Here is a 14014-nt window from a genome sequence, read left to right on the forward strand (position 1 = left end):
TCAGGATAGATCTTGAAACGATGTTTTTGAAGATGAATGCAACACCATTCCTCTTCAAGTTGTCATTCCCGGCATAGTAGATCATGATTCAAAATGGCCGATACCACTCCATTTCAGCTCACTAATGCCTAGAATATTGACGTTATGTGTTGCATTTCATTTTTGACAATTTCCAATTTTCCTAGATTCATACTTTGAACATTCCAGATTTTGATTATCAATGAATGTTTGCAGCTGTTTCTTCTCATTTTGAGTCGTGCCACATCAGCAAATGAAGGTCCCAAAAGCTTGACTCCATCCATGTTGTTAAGGTTGGCTCTACTTTGCAGAGGCAGCTCTTCCCCAGTCATATTTTGAGTGCATTCCAACCCGAGAGGCTCATCTTCCAGCACTGTATTAGACAAAGTTCTGCCACTATGCATAGGGTTTTCACTGGATAATTCTTTTCAGAAGTAGACTGCTGTGTCCTTCTTCCTAGTCTGTCTTAGTCTGGAAGTTCATCTCAAACCTTTCCACCATAGGCAACCCAGCTGATGTTTGAATACCAGTGGTATAGCTTCCAGCATCACAGCAACACACAAGCCCCCAAAGTAAAGTATGACAAACTGACAGACAAGTGGGAGTTGTTACAATTAATGAAATAATATTTATAAATTATTATCTCAAGTTCATACTTTATTCAGATTTCCTCAGTTTTCCCTTCTTGTCCCTTTTCTATTTCAGAGTCATGTACAGGATACCACATTATATTTAATCATCATGCTTTCTTAGCTCCTCTGAGCTGGTTTTGATAATCTTGACACTTCAGAGCACTGGCCAGGTATTTTGTAGAATGTCACTTAATTGGGACTTGCATGATTTTTTTTTTTTTCATGACTAGGCTGAATTGTATGTTTTTGGAAAGATGACCACAGAGGTTAAGTGCTAGTGCTTTGTCTCTCACATCATATCAAAAGTACATACTATCGGCATGACTTACCACTCTTGATGTTGATCACCTTGTTGAGGTAATATTTATCAAGGTTCTCCACTGTAAAGCTAATTTTCCCCTTTCTATACTGTACTCTTTGGAAGGAAGTTACTCGGTACAGCCTGTATTAAAGAGTGGGGAGTTTTGCTCCACCTCCTTGAGGGCAGAGTATCTAATTAAATTATTTGGAATTCTTCAGTACAAGAAATTTGTCTATTCTCCCCTGTTAATTTGTTTATTGAGTCATTTATTTATATTAGTATGGGCTTGTGAATATTTACAGATTATACTTTGGATTAAAATGCAATACTACATTATTTATTTTGACTTGCTTTTTTTTCACATCTTGTCATTTTTTTCCATTCTTTTAAATCACAATTTTGAAACCATGGCTGTGTATTTAAATTGTTGTAATTTTTAAGTAAGCTCTTTGTATATGAACTACAGTGCAGAGATGTTTATGATTATAAAGAACAGAGCTGAGCTCATTTCCATACTTCGAAAATTAACGTAGGTGGGCTTGAGGGGAAGACTCAAAAGCTGTACTACTGACAACCATTACAAGCAGTTATTTGGAGGTCTGGGACAACCTGTAAGGTTGGTGATGGAAAAAATCAGATATCCAAAAAATGGTCTTCCTCACAAAACTCCCTGTATCTGAAAAGTGTTCTTTGGTTGTCTTTAGAAAAGAGCACCCATTGCTCTCATCTTTTGTCATTATTATAAGCATCAATTACACCCTTTTTTACCTAAGTATAAAGATTATTTAAATTATTAATAACTCATTATTATAAGGGGAGTCCTGTCTCATATGTGGCTAAATCTAAGCTGCTGGGCAGGCTGAATACTAAGGTTTCAGGAAGGATCAGAGATAAAAGCAGGTTTCTAGTCCACCATTTTCAACAAAAAGTCTCCTCGACTGTCAGCAAATCTCTGCAAAGGAAGCAACTTATTCAAAGTCACCATGTGAAAAAACGAGAAATAATAAAACTCTTAACACATATGTCACCAAACCACCATAATATCGACATGTCAGTGAAGGCACAGAACATCTCATCCTTTATGACCAGCACTTGTATTGCCCATTAATCTTCCTTCAGTTCTACTAGGCTTTACTTCACTCTGTTGCTTAAGGGTCCATGATGGCATCTCCCTGCTCACCTTCAATAGCAGCTCCCAACAAGTCACTGGATTTTGCTGGCAAATACACTTCCTCTCCTGGGATAGCCCCAGGACACTTAACACACCTTTGCCCATCTGTTAAGTTAGAGCTGTTGGAGAAAGCGTTTCCATCTGTCTTCAGCCTTCTGAAGGACATTACTGAAATTTCCCAACTTCTGGATTCAAAGGAGTGAAAAAATATCAGTAGCTCCTTCACCTTCTGATAATAACTGAAGGAGGTGAGCCCACAGATTTGTCTAAACTTTCTCTTCAGACAAACAAGGCAGGTTCTTCATATGTTTCTAATGGTCTTTTCTAGTCTTATTTTTCCAAGAAGTCTCACAAGAGCTCTCTGGTTTTGCCAGGATGGCCTCCTCCCTACTTCTCCCCTATTGCCATGTGAATTGCCACCCCACACTTTTGCTGAACTGCTTCCACAACTTAGAATGCTCTAGTCACCTCTTCACCTACAAACTGTATCTCTAACTTTAGGGTGCAATTCAAATTTCTCCTACCCTGTGGCCCCTCATCATCTACCATCCCCAAAATGTCCCCTTTTCTTCTCACATTGTGCATCATCTGTTCTACAAGAATGGCTTATTACTTCTGCCCCTGAGGGCAGAAACTGGGTCATACTGAGCCTCTGAATCCCCTAAAGCTCCAAATATTATTTCAGAATTGTTAGGAATTACTTCCTAAAGAGAATTTACATATGATATGTTGATGATATGTATCCAACCCAGAAATCTATACCTAAACTACTGCCATATATAAGAATAGAATAAAGTTACTTGAAAATATGTTCTCCTAATATGAGAGTCTAAACTGAGAAAAAGAAAGGCATGGGGGTCCAGAAAACTGGGGGCCAACTTAGGAGAGAGATGAAGGAAATTCTCAGGATGATGATGAAGACAAATGCTGTGATATCAATTACGCATCAGCCATAGAGTATAAACAATCTTGACTGGCATAGAAGGACAGAACAGATGGCTCCAGGAGAAATAACTAAGGAAAAACAAAACCTGAAAGATTGCCTAAAGTATCTGTTCATATTAAGAAGTGTTTTATAGCTCTGAGAAGCTGGGAATGAATTAGTGTTAACTATTTTTTTTTATACAGATAATATAAAAAAAGAAGGCATTATTAGCTAGAAAAAGTTGTAGAAAAAATGTAGTAATAGTACACTGCAAGGTTCATCTATGAATTATATTTACCTAATTATATTAAGGTAGACATTGAAATGGATTTAACTAAAAACGATCTGTAACTGTAAAGGGGGAATGGAAAGAAGGGATATTTGAGTGTTTAGGGCAGCGATGCCAAACAAACCAAACCCATTGCCACTGAGTCGATTCCAACTCATAGCAACCCTACAGGACAGAGTAAAACTTCCCCATAGGATTTCCAAGGAGTGAGTGGTGAATTCGAACTGTTGACCTTTTGGTTAGCAGCCAAACACTTAACCACTGTGCCACTAGGGTTTCCAGGGCAGGAATAGGAATAGGAAGGAGTTAAATTCTCATTTTCCATAATATAAGGTTAATAGATAATGTCTAAAATTGAAAAGCCAGCATAAACATATTATTTAAAAATATGAAAGTATGGTAAATGCTAGAAGAAACAGTAAGAATTGCAAGTGGCTACTTCTAGGGAATAAAAATGAGGGGTGGAGAAGGGTGGAACTGGAAACTGCTGGTTTTTGTTATGATTCATAACATGATTTGATATCTGCTTTTTAGAGAAACAGTAGAGTGTGGTGCTTACAAGCCTACCACACTGTCTGGATTTGGATTCCTGCTGACTGTGTGAACCTGGGTTAGATGCTTAACCTTTGGGTGCCTCAATTTCTCCTTCCAAACAGGAATAATAACGACTACCTCATGGGCCTGTCGTAAGGCTTGAGTTAGTAAATTAAAGCACTTAGAAGGATGCCTGCTACTTATTATAACTATTTGCTATTATTATTATTAAACTATGTACATATAAAAAAAACCAATCTCATTGCTATCAAGTCTGTCTTGACTCATAGCGACCCTATAGGACAGAATAGAACTGCCCTATGGGGTTTCCAAGCAGCAGCTGCTGGGTTTGAACTGCCGACCTTTTGGTTAGCAGCCAAGCTCTTAACCACTGTGCTACTAGGGCTCTGTGTATATATTACTTAAAAAATAAAATTAAGAAAAAATCAAGGAGTAAGAAAACTGTTTTGAACTCTACTCCTGAAGATATGTCCTTTTCTTCATATAAAGTGTCAGTCAGTATTTTATTTTCTCACTTCAATTTTGCCTTAAATGTGCCAATTTCTGTAGACCTAACAAACTGTCCCTTTCCTACTCTATAGAATGAATATGTCAGTGAACATGGGACCCACTATAAGGGCTTGGGGCTTCAGCATCTTCACACACAGCTCTGAGTGGGTGCCAGGGGACTCATCTGCACCAATCAGTTAAGCCCTCCATTGGCTAGAGACCACTGCTTCAGTCCAGAATGCAACAAGCCTGAGTCTGTGTGTGTGCTTTTCAAGGCAACAAGGCTTAAATCACCCTAGGTCTCTGTGGTCATCATGAAAAGACTTGCTGTCCTGCCAAGGTCCCAGAAGTTCTGCATGTTTAAAAAGTGAATTAAAGAAGCATGCAGACACATTCTAGGAATCAATTCTTCACTAGCTCTTCAAGGGCAAAAGAGGACCCTCCATAGTGTTCCTTCCTCTTCCCTATGTTGTCTCAGCAAACCTTGCGATCCCATGATACCCATACACAGTGGAAAAGCTGAACACTGTCTTTTGACTCTGCTACCTTTCTCTGTCTTATTCAGCTATAAAACAGCCTCAAGTTAGCACCCAGAGGAGAATGATGATCTGAAACCTTGCTCTGACCACTTCCACTGCCCCATGGCAGAGCACACATGTGTGCCACAGTGGGAGTAGAGTACTTTCACTACAGAACGAGGACAATGAGAGTTTGATCATGGCTCTGGCTGACACCCACTCTGTGACCTTGAGTTAGTACTCGCAGCTCCATTGTAAAATCTAAGTCAGACTGACATAAAAGCTCAGTGCACAAATTTTACCCACGGAGGCCAAAGCCTGAGGGACCGATGGGACTTCCATAGGGTAAAACATTCAGTTAGAGCTGGAACTAGAACCCCATTCCACTGAGCCCAGGTCACTGCTCTTTCCATTGTGATTTATTACTGTCAGAAATCTAAAGTATCACCTCTAATCACATACTCTTCAGGGGAAAATGCAAAACACCACCCAGAAAATCCACAGAAAGATACTATCAGTCTTTCACAATATGATGATTCCTTTCCAAAGCTTTAGCACTGATTTTGATCTTACCAAGAAATTCCCAGCTAAAATAATAAGTGGAAAGTTAAAAGCTCCAAGTCACTTTCAAACAATCCTTCGCTTGCATATACACAGTCAAATGGCATATCTGAGAGTAAGTTCACATGCAAAGTCAAAGACTTACCCTGCTGTAGACTGGTGACACTAAAGCCTTGCGGGAAAGGGAGCTGCTTCTGAACAAGTAATTGGAATGGAAAGCCAACTGCTCTCCTTTCCTTCCCCCTCCCCTGCCCACGCCCACCCAAAGGCCAGTCTCTACCAAGCTGTTTGGCAACTCTGTTTAAGACAGCTTAAGGTCCAGGAGTGGATTGAGAACAGCTAACGCTCTGGCAATCATTTTCCTTTTCCTTGAGTCCAGACTTCAGTGGGCGTACAATGTGGCATTTTGCTTCTGATCTCAGCCACTCCTCCAGAAATTCAGCACAAGAAAAATAAGAGCCTGCACCAGGACAGGAGCAGCCAGCCTCCATGCCCCAGGCCTCCCTTACATGAAGAGAGCCTTGATAACCCGGGCCATTCTCCCATCCCAGGACCTAAGGGGCAGGCCACAAATTGCCTGTAGAACAATGCAGAAAAGTTTATTTTCCTTTAAGCTAAGGGAAGCAGATGGGCCTCCAATTCTGCAGAAAGCCCAAGAAATCGATGAGGATGGACCAGCCATTTTGCTTTTAAGCCACTATTGGAAAATGAATACTATTTATTCTGGTATCTGTGTAATTGCTAGAGATGGAAAGCCTGAAACATAAAAAAAAAGGAAGCATTGGGACCTATTTTCCTCATTCTGTGGTTTCTCCTGGTGTTCTGGTCTTACCTTCCTCACCTATCCTCCGCTTTACTAAAAAAATGTTATAAAACACCTATCCGAACACGCCATGCCCTAACGTAGAATTATTGCAAGGTTGCTGGTAATTGTCAGTGTAAAATCCACATAAAGTGACATGAACTTTCTGCCAGCACTACCAGCGCCTTCTCTTGCTACTTCCTCACCTCAACTTCGGCTTCAGTCATGCGATGCCATGCATATGTAGACCAGACCCTTTGTTATAGATTGAATTGTGTTCCCCAAGATTTGTGTTAGAATCCTGACCCCTATACATGTGGATGTAATCCCATTTGGGAATAGGATTTTCTTTAGTATGTTAATGGAGCCCTATCAGTGTTCTTGAACCTAATCATTCTGAGTTAGGAGCAGCATAGACACAGAGACAAGAAAGCACAAGCAGGGTGAGATAGACGCCATGTGACGATTGCCAAGGAACCGAGGAATTCTGGGGCCGTGGAAGCTGAAAAAGAAAAGGATCTTTCCCAGAGCCGACAAGGAGAGCCTTTCCCTCAAGCCGGTGCCCTGATTCAGACATTTAGCCTCCTAAACTGTGAGAAAATAAATTTCTGTTCTTTAAAGCCAGCCACTTGTGGTATTTCTGTTACAGCAGCACTATCAAACTAAGACACCTTCTCTTACCTTTGAATCGGTGAACTGACATTCCCCTATTTTCAGAATATCATTCCCCCTTTCAAAGAGCTCAAGTCTCAGCGGAAATACCACCTCTTCCAGGAAGGCTTTCTAGGTCCCTTTCAAATCCTGAGCACTGACCATCCCTCCATGGTAGACCCACTGGTTCTTAAAATTACCTTTCTCAAGATGTATTTTTTTGCCTCTCGGGCTGGATCGTGAGCACTTGTCAGGGACAGTAGCTTTCACTTCTGTGTCCCTATACCCAGCATCTTGCTAATATGGCATGCTCACTAAATGCGTAGCTTCAACGACTTGTGAGAACAGGAACTATGCTGTATTCCTTTGTGTGTGTGGGAAATGCACATTCTGATTTGCAAACATCACCGTGTTAATCGTGCATATTCATTGTGCTGGCTGAATACTATGTACTGAATAAACATTTGTGATTTATTATTCTTGGAAGGTTAAAAATTGCTACATAAAACTTTATACTTATTAAGTATAATATACTTTTTAAAATTTTTCTTGGCTAATTCCTTTGCAGGCATTTACCTTTCATTATTATTATTATTATTGTCGTAAATTCTATTTCTTTTTTTGATCCTTCTAGTAGTAAATGCTTAAAAACGGTTTGTGAATGAGGGAATAAATCAAAAAGCTTTATTACACCAGCTTAAAAGAGAATGTTTGTACTTTGTCCTCAGCCATATGCGCAGCTGAAAGTCAGTGATGTGAATGTGGTACTTTGTCTTTATTGTGTTCTGTAGTCCCCAGGCTACAGTCTGCTACTTCTGTTCCATCCTTCCTGGCCTAAGAAAGGCCCTGCTTCCCCCTGTGTAATTTCCTACTTCAGGCTATTAAACACTGCCCTGAAGGCTTCCTCTGCTCCAGGTGACACGTGGAGCGTGAGTGAATCCCACACCACTTTGTTCCCGCCAGGTGCTCCAGCCCCTCTGGACTTGTAGGTGCTGGCTTTACACAGAGAAGCCAAGGAGAGCCTCACTTACATTTTCAGCTGAATAACTATACCTTTTACCCACGAAGGAGCTAGGCCTCTAGGGGCCCTCCAGCCTGGTGGAAACAAACACTCCTTATTATCTAACCAAGGTGGCCCAAGTAGCAGGGGATATAAAACAAAGGACAAATTCGAGGGTTCAAAAGCAATGTTACTTCACTTTCTTATCCCAGTTCTGCCTCCTCCATCCTAGAAAGTTCTCTTTGCAATAGTTGGGATGGGCTTACATGTGGATACAAAGCTTAGTAAGTATGAGATGCCCTAAAGTTATCAATAATCACCTTTCAGGAAGCATTGGGCTTTACCCAGTCTGTGGCGCAGCCTCCAAATTTTGGTGACAGTTGTGTCCACAGAAGTCTATTTTCTTAAAAGGGCCACCAGCATACTCAGTAGATACTCTGACAGGTTCATGTATTGCTACAACATAAGAAGGCAAGACCGGTTTGAATTACCAGGCTCTAATTCCTCTGTGGAGTTCTGGTCACACTCGCTACACAAACCATCTGGAGCCTCACTCTGGCACTTTGTTATTTACTTGCAGTCCCAGGTGGAACCAGGGTCCATAATTCACAGTTGTCTGCTCCTCATCTCCATGGACAGCACCATACCTCATCTCAGCAGTTCCTCCTTCCCCATCGATCAACCATTCCAGTTTGGGGATCACTTGTCAAAGTGGTTGTTTTTCTTTGGGGATTGTTATCATAAATTAGTATTTTAAATTTGGGGACTGATGCATCATTTTGTGGAGTGTTTTGTCTTTTTTCTCTTAACCTCACCTGTCTCAGACTTCCAAAGGGTTTTCTTATTCCTCCTCAGCTTTTCCTTCTTTTGCTTCACAAAGACTACATGCTCCACCTCCTTTAAAGTCTCTGGGAAGCCATTGCCAAAGAAACGAACAATCCCAAAACAAAAACTTTGACCAGCTCAGGATCCCAAATGAGGGAAGCCACAGTCCATTAGCTACAATCGGGGATGTTACTGAGTTTCTCTGTGCCTCAGCTTCCTCAGAGGGTGAGGCATGATAACACTGAATCTTAAAAGATACACTAGGCAGGGCCATGGAAGGACGCACTAGGTGTGCAAAAGTCAGAAGAGTGAGTGACAGCATGATATGGAATTATTTGTTTAAAATTTGCTTTTAGAAATATTATTTTGTCTGAGAATTGGAGAATTACAAGCAGTTTGCTGTTGCTGAAATCTAGGATACAGCTGGAGGAGTAAAAAAAAGAAGAAACTGAAGAGGCAGTGGGTGGTTAGACGACGGAACACTTTGAATACCTTGTGAAGAAGTTTGGATCTTTTTTTCAAAGTGATAGGAAGTCACTTAAGGTTTTAAAAAGAGGAATTATTTGTTTAAGATTTGCTTTTAGAAATATTATTTTGTCAGATATGTGGAGGTTGGATTGAAAAGATGTCAGAATAAAGGGAGGGAATCCAGTTAGGGAACTCTCTTAGTTTCCTAGGACTGCTGTAACAAAATGCCACAAACTGGATGACTTTGAAGAACAGAAATTTATTGTGTCACAGCCCTGGAGGTTAGGGCACTGGCAAGACCATGCTCTCTCACTCCATCCTAGAGGAGATCCTTCCTTGTCTCCTCCAGCTTCTGGTAGCCTTGGACATTTCTTAACGTTAATTGGGTTTTAGATACGTCTTCACATAATGTCTCCTCCTGCGTGACCGTGTCTCTATAGCTGTTCTTCCCTTTTATAAGACACCACTTAGAAGGGATCAGGACCTGCTCTACTCCAGCATGATCTTGTTAATTTAACTGATCATATCTTTAAAGAAAGAACCCTTATCAAAACAAAGTCACATAGGTTAGAGCCTAGGGCTACAAGGTTGCAAGGTACAAGGTTAGGGCTTCACATATCTTTGGGGAAGACACAATTCAATCCATAGCAGAAGCTACAGCAATAAGGCAGGTGAGAATGGATGGTGGCCTGAACCAAAGCCATAGAGTAGAGACTGAGAGGGGAGGACAAAGTTAAGAGATCCTCACAGAGGTCATGGGAAATGAGGGAAAGGAACTACTGGAATAAGACTTTTAAATTCCTACCTTGAACAACTTGTTAAATAACGATGCCTTTTACCAATGTAGAGAATACAGGAGGTTTTCAGGGAAAAGGGAATAAGAAAAAGAAATTTAGTTTGGAGTTTTTTGAGTGTGCGTGCCTGTGGGACACTCAAGAGGAGGTTCTAGGAATTCAGATTTCCGAGTCACTGTTGCGTAGTGCATATGGAGATTGAAGACACAGGGAAGAGATCATCTGGGGCGCATGTGTAGTATGTACACAGGGGAGGATCAGTGATGAGACCGTGGGTGTCACCAACCAAAGAATGCTAGAGCTTCAAAGAGAGATTGGCCAACGTGTCAACTGTATCACAAAGAGTGGGGTGCTGTAGCACAGAAACCAGAATGAAGTAGTCTGGGAAATGAACTGGAAGAGGCAGTGAATATAGGTAATGAATGTGGACTCTTTCAGGAGGCTTATCTATGAAAGGAGAGAGAGGAAGACGTAGTATCTAAGGAGATTGTTGGTTGCTTGGTTGGTTGGTTTTTATTTTTAATTATTGTCTTCTTTATCTTAAAACTATAATACTTGAAGTTTCTAGCACACAGTAGAGCTAGTAATGAGATGATATGTTATTTTGTTCATTTGTTATTTCAGATGCTTTATTTGAGACTATACACAAAATAACCCAATGCCTAGTCTGGGACTCATGCTATACTTCTCACTTTTCTGGGCCCATGTTGTTACTGTGTCCTGACTGCTAAACATCTCTTCAGGAGTCTCTGGATGGCAAAAACAGCAAAGCACTCGACTATTAGCTGAAAGGTTGGTGGTTCAAACCCACACAGAGGAACCTCAGAAGACAGATTTGGCAATCTAGTTCTAAAAAGTTACAACCTTGAAAATCCTATGGAGGAGTACCGCTCTGCACACATGGTGTCATCCTGAGTCAGAATTGACTTGACAGCAACTAATAACAACAACAAACAACACATGTCTCTTAATTTAGTCATAGGTGATAACTGACAAATCTTTGCCAGGTTAACTGACTCCTAAATTCCTTACCTGCTCCTCCATCCTCATCCCTAGCTTCTGGTAAACACAGAAGGGCAGCAAAAAAAAAAAAAAAAAACTTCCTGAAAACTTTCTCTGAAACCATTTGCAGACTCTAATGTGTTGAAAAGGAGTATAGGATGGAGGCACATTACAGTTCATGGACTCAAATATACCTTCCTCAACCACTTTTCAGTGGTAAGCCCAGAAGCCTCTGCTTTAGTCTAAAGACTTAGTGTTCATCCTGAAGAAACAGTTCATAAAAGTCCCACTTCTAACATTTTGCACAGAAAAGCCCCAGGAATATGTTGTGTTTGAATAAGAGCCCTCTCGTTTCCCCATGGCTATGCTTGCAGGATGGATGAGAGGTACAGTCTCAGGGAAGGCCATGCAGGTCAAGCAAGAGAGTTCCAGGATCGGTTCTGCCACTAACTTACTCTGGGAGCCATTGTTAGCCATTCCAGCTCCTATACCTTGGGTCCAGCCTTTGTAACATGAAGGGGTTGGACTGATCATAACGAATTCAGTTCAATCCACCAGCTATTTTACTAAGCAGTTACCATTTGATTTCATTTCTGGGTCTTCTCTGTTACAGCCCTGGAATAGTGTGATTGGCTTTGGGAATGTCAGTGGGGGAAACCATATCTCAGAAAAGTCACCTGGAAAAGGAATTAAGGCTGCAGAGGTCAAATTCCATCTTATTGAGTCGTGTGAGATAAATGTGGGGAAGCCCAGTGGAAAGAGGGGGCTCCTACCCCTCTAGAGACACTACATACTTTCTCCCCAAGGGCTGGAAGCTTGGCAGCTTCAGTGGCCTCCAGCTCCATCCCATCAAGTGGGTTTAGCTTGCTGTTGAGCTTGCATGACAGATGGCTCTTTGGGCCTCTAGAGTGCTCTCCAGCCATCACCAGGCTGTCAAACTGCAAACAAAAGCCATTCACTGTCCTCACCTCTTATCCTGAATTCTTTCTTGCTTCATAATCTCTGGAGCCAAGATGTGCCATTATCATCTGAGCGGCTCCTACTCCGTGCTTATCTGTATTAACTATATTTTTCTGAAATTCAAAAATCAAAGCACATGTCCCAACAAAGAATATTTTTGTTATTCCTGATTTTATTGGCAGTCTAAGAAATGTAGTTTTGGTGCTAATACATTGTTACTTTCACATTACTTTAATGGTCTTTAACACATTTTGCAAGAGTAACCAACAAAGCTGAAATCATCTTAGAGTTTGATTACAGGGCTGCCATATATACTTCTCTCTCTTATCCCTTACTGTTACAGAGCCACTGCTACAAAGACCTAAAATGCTATTGAGGCAAAAGGAGAAAAGAGCAATAGGGAAAGCAGCTGGGCAAACTTATTTGCAGGCAGAGGAGACTTCCGACACATAGAGATAGAGGAATACGATGCAGCCCGCCAGTGTTACATCTGTTGACACTTAAAACCCAACCATCAGAAATTCATGACTATGACACAAATTTTTATCCATAATTAAACTCTTCAGGTGTGTCTAGACTTAAAGTTGTTATCCATCATTGGCATCTTTAAAGAGAATGGCCCGATATCAGGTGGGTGATTATTGGAAGTGGGGAAAGCAGATGGAAAGGGGACATAGGACCCTTGTTTTCTGCTAGCTACAAGTTCTTTAAGAAATGGACAAATATTGTATGATCCTATTTATATGAAATATTCAGAATAAATAAATGCATAGAGACAAAGTAGATTACTGGTTACCAAGGGCTTTTTTTTTTTTTTTAAGGGCTGGGGGAGGGGTAATTGTTGCTTAATGGATTTAGAGTTTCTGTTTCAGCTGACAAAAATGTTTTGCAAATAAACAGCAGTGAGGGTTTCACAACATCGTGAGTGTGATTGTTACTTGAAAATGGTTAAATGGCAAATGTCGTGTTGGGTGCATTTTGCCACAATTGAAAAACAATGATCAGCTACTGCCTTGGAGGGGGGGGGTGGTCTCAGAGTGTGAGATCCTCTGGCTCCCTGTGATCCCAGAGAAAGCGAGCAGGATACACACAGAAGGATACAGCCAGTGTCGTTGTGGCAGCATCCTCATCTACTGCAGTGGGAGTAACTGAGTACTTCCAGCATTCATCAAAAGATCTTGGACCTAGAAATCCAGAGATCTGAATTTTAAACTTGGAATTTTCAACTACAAAATCAGAAGGCAGGTGGAATAAACTCTAATATCGTGCCTTAGATTGAAGGACCTAATTTACTTTAGGTTAATAAGATATTTCTCCAGAACGACAGGAAACAGAGGGATATGGGTAATGTAAAAGTTTGGGATGTGAAAAAAATGAAGAGGTAAAGGGCATTTGAAGAAGTACAGCTACACATAGAGTTGGTGAGACTATCCATATATGATCCACACGCGGTTCCAGGAAACATTTCTCTCTCCCTCCTTTGTGCTTAGACTTCTAATATAGTAACTATCACATTCTGCTTTGACTTGTTGTTTTAAATGCTGCTCAGTTGGTTCTGACTCACAGCAACCAGACGAAACACTGACCGGGTCCTTTGCCATCCTCAAAATCATTGCTGTGTTTGAGCCCATTGTTGTAGCCAACTCATGAGTCCATTGTGTTAATCCATCTCATCAAGGGCCTTCCTCGTTTTCACAGACCCTCTACCTTACCAAGCTTGATCACCTTCTCCAAGGACTGGTCCCTCAGGGTAATACACCCAAAGTACAGGAGACAAAGTCTCAGCATCCTTGCTTCTAAGGAGCATTCTGGCTATACTTCTTCCAACACAGATTTGTTTGTCCTTCTGGAAATCTATGGTATATTCAATATTCTTTGCCAACACCATAATTCAAATGCATCCATTCTTCTCCGGTCTTTCTTATTCATTGTCCAGCTTTCTCATGCACATGAGGCAATTGAAAATACCATGTCTTGGGTCAGGCGCACCTTAGTCCTCAAAGTGATATCTTTGCTTTTGAGCACTTTAAAGAGGTTTTCCAGCAGATTTGCC

The sequence above is a fragment of the Loxodonta africana genome, chromosome 12 (genome assembly GCF_030014295.1).
Source record: "Loxodonta africana isolate mLoxAfr1 chromosome 12, mLoxAfr1.hap2, whole genome shotgun sequence".
Lineage (NCBI taxonomy): Eukaryota > Metazoa > Chordata > Mammalia > Proboscidea > Elephantidae > Loxodonta > Loxodonta africana.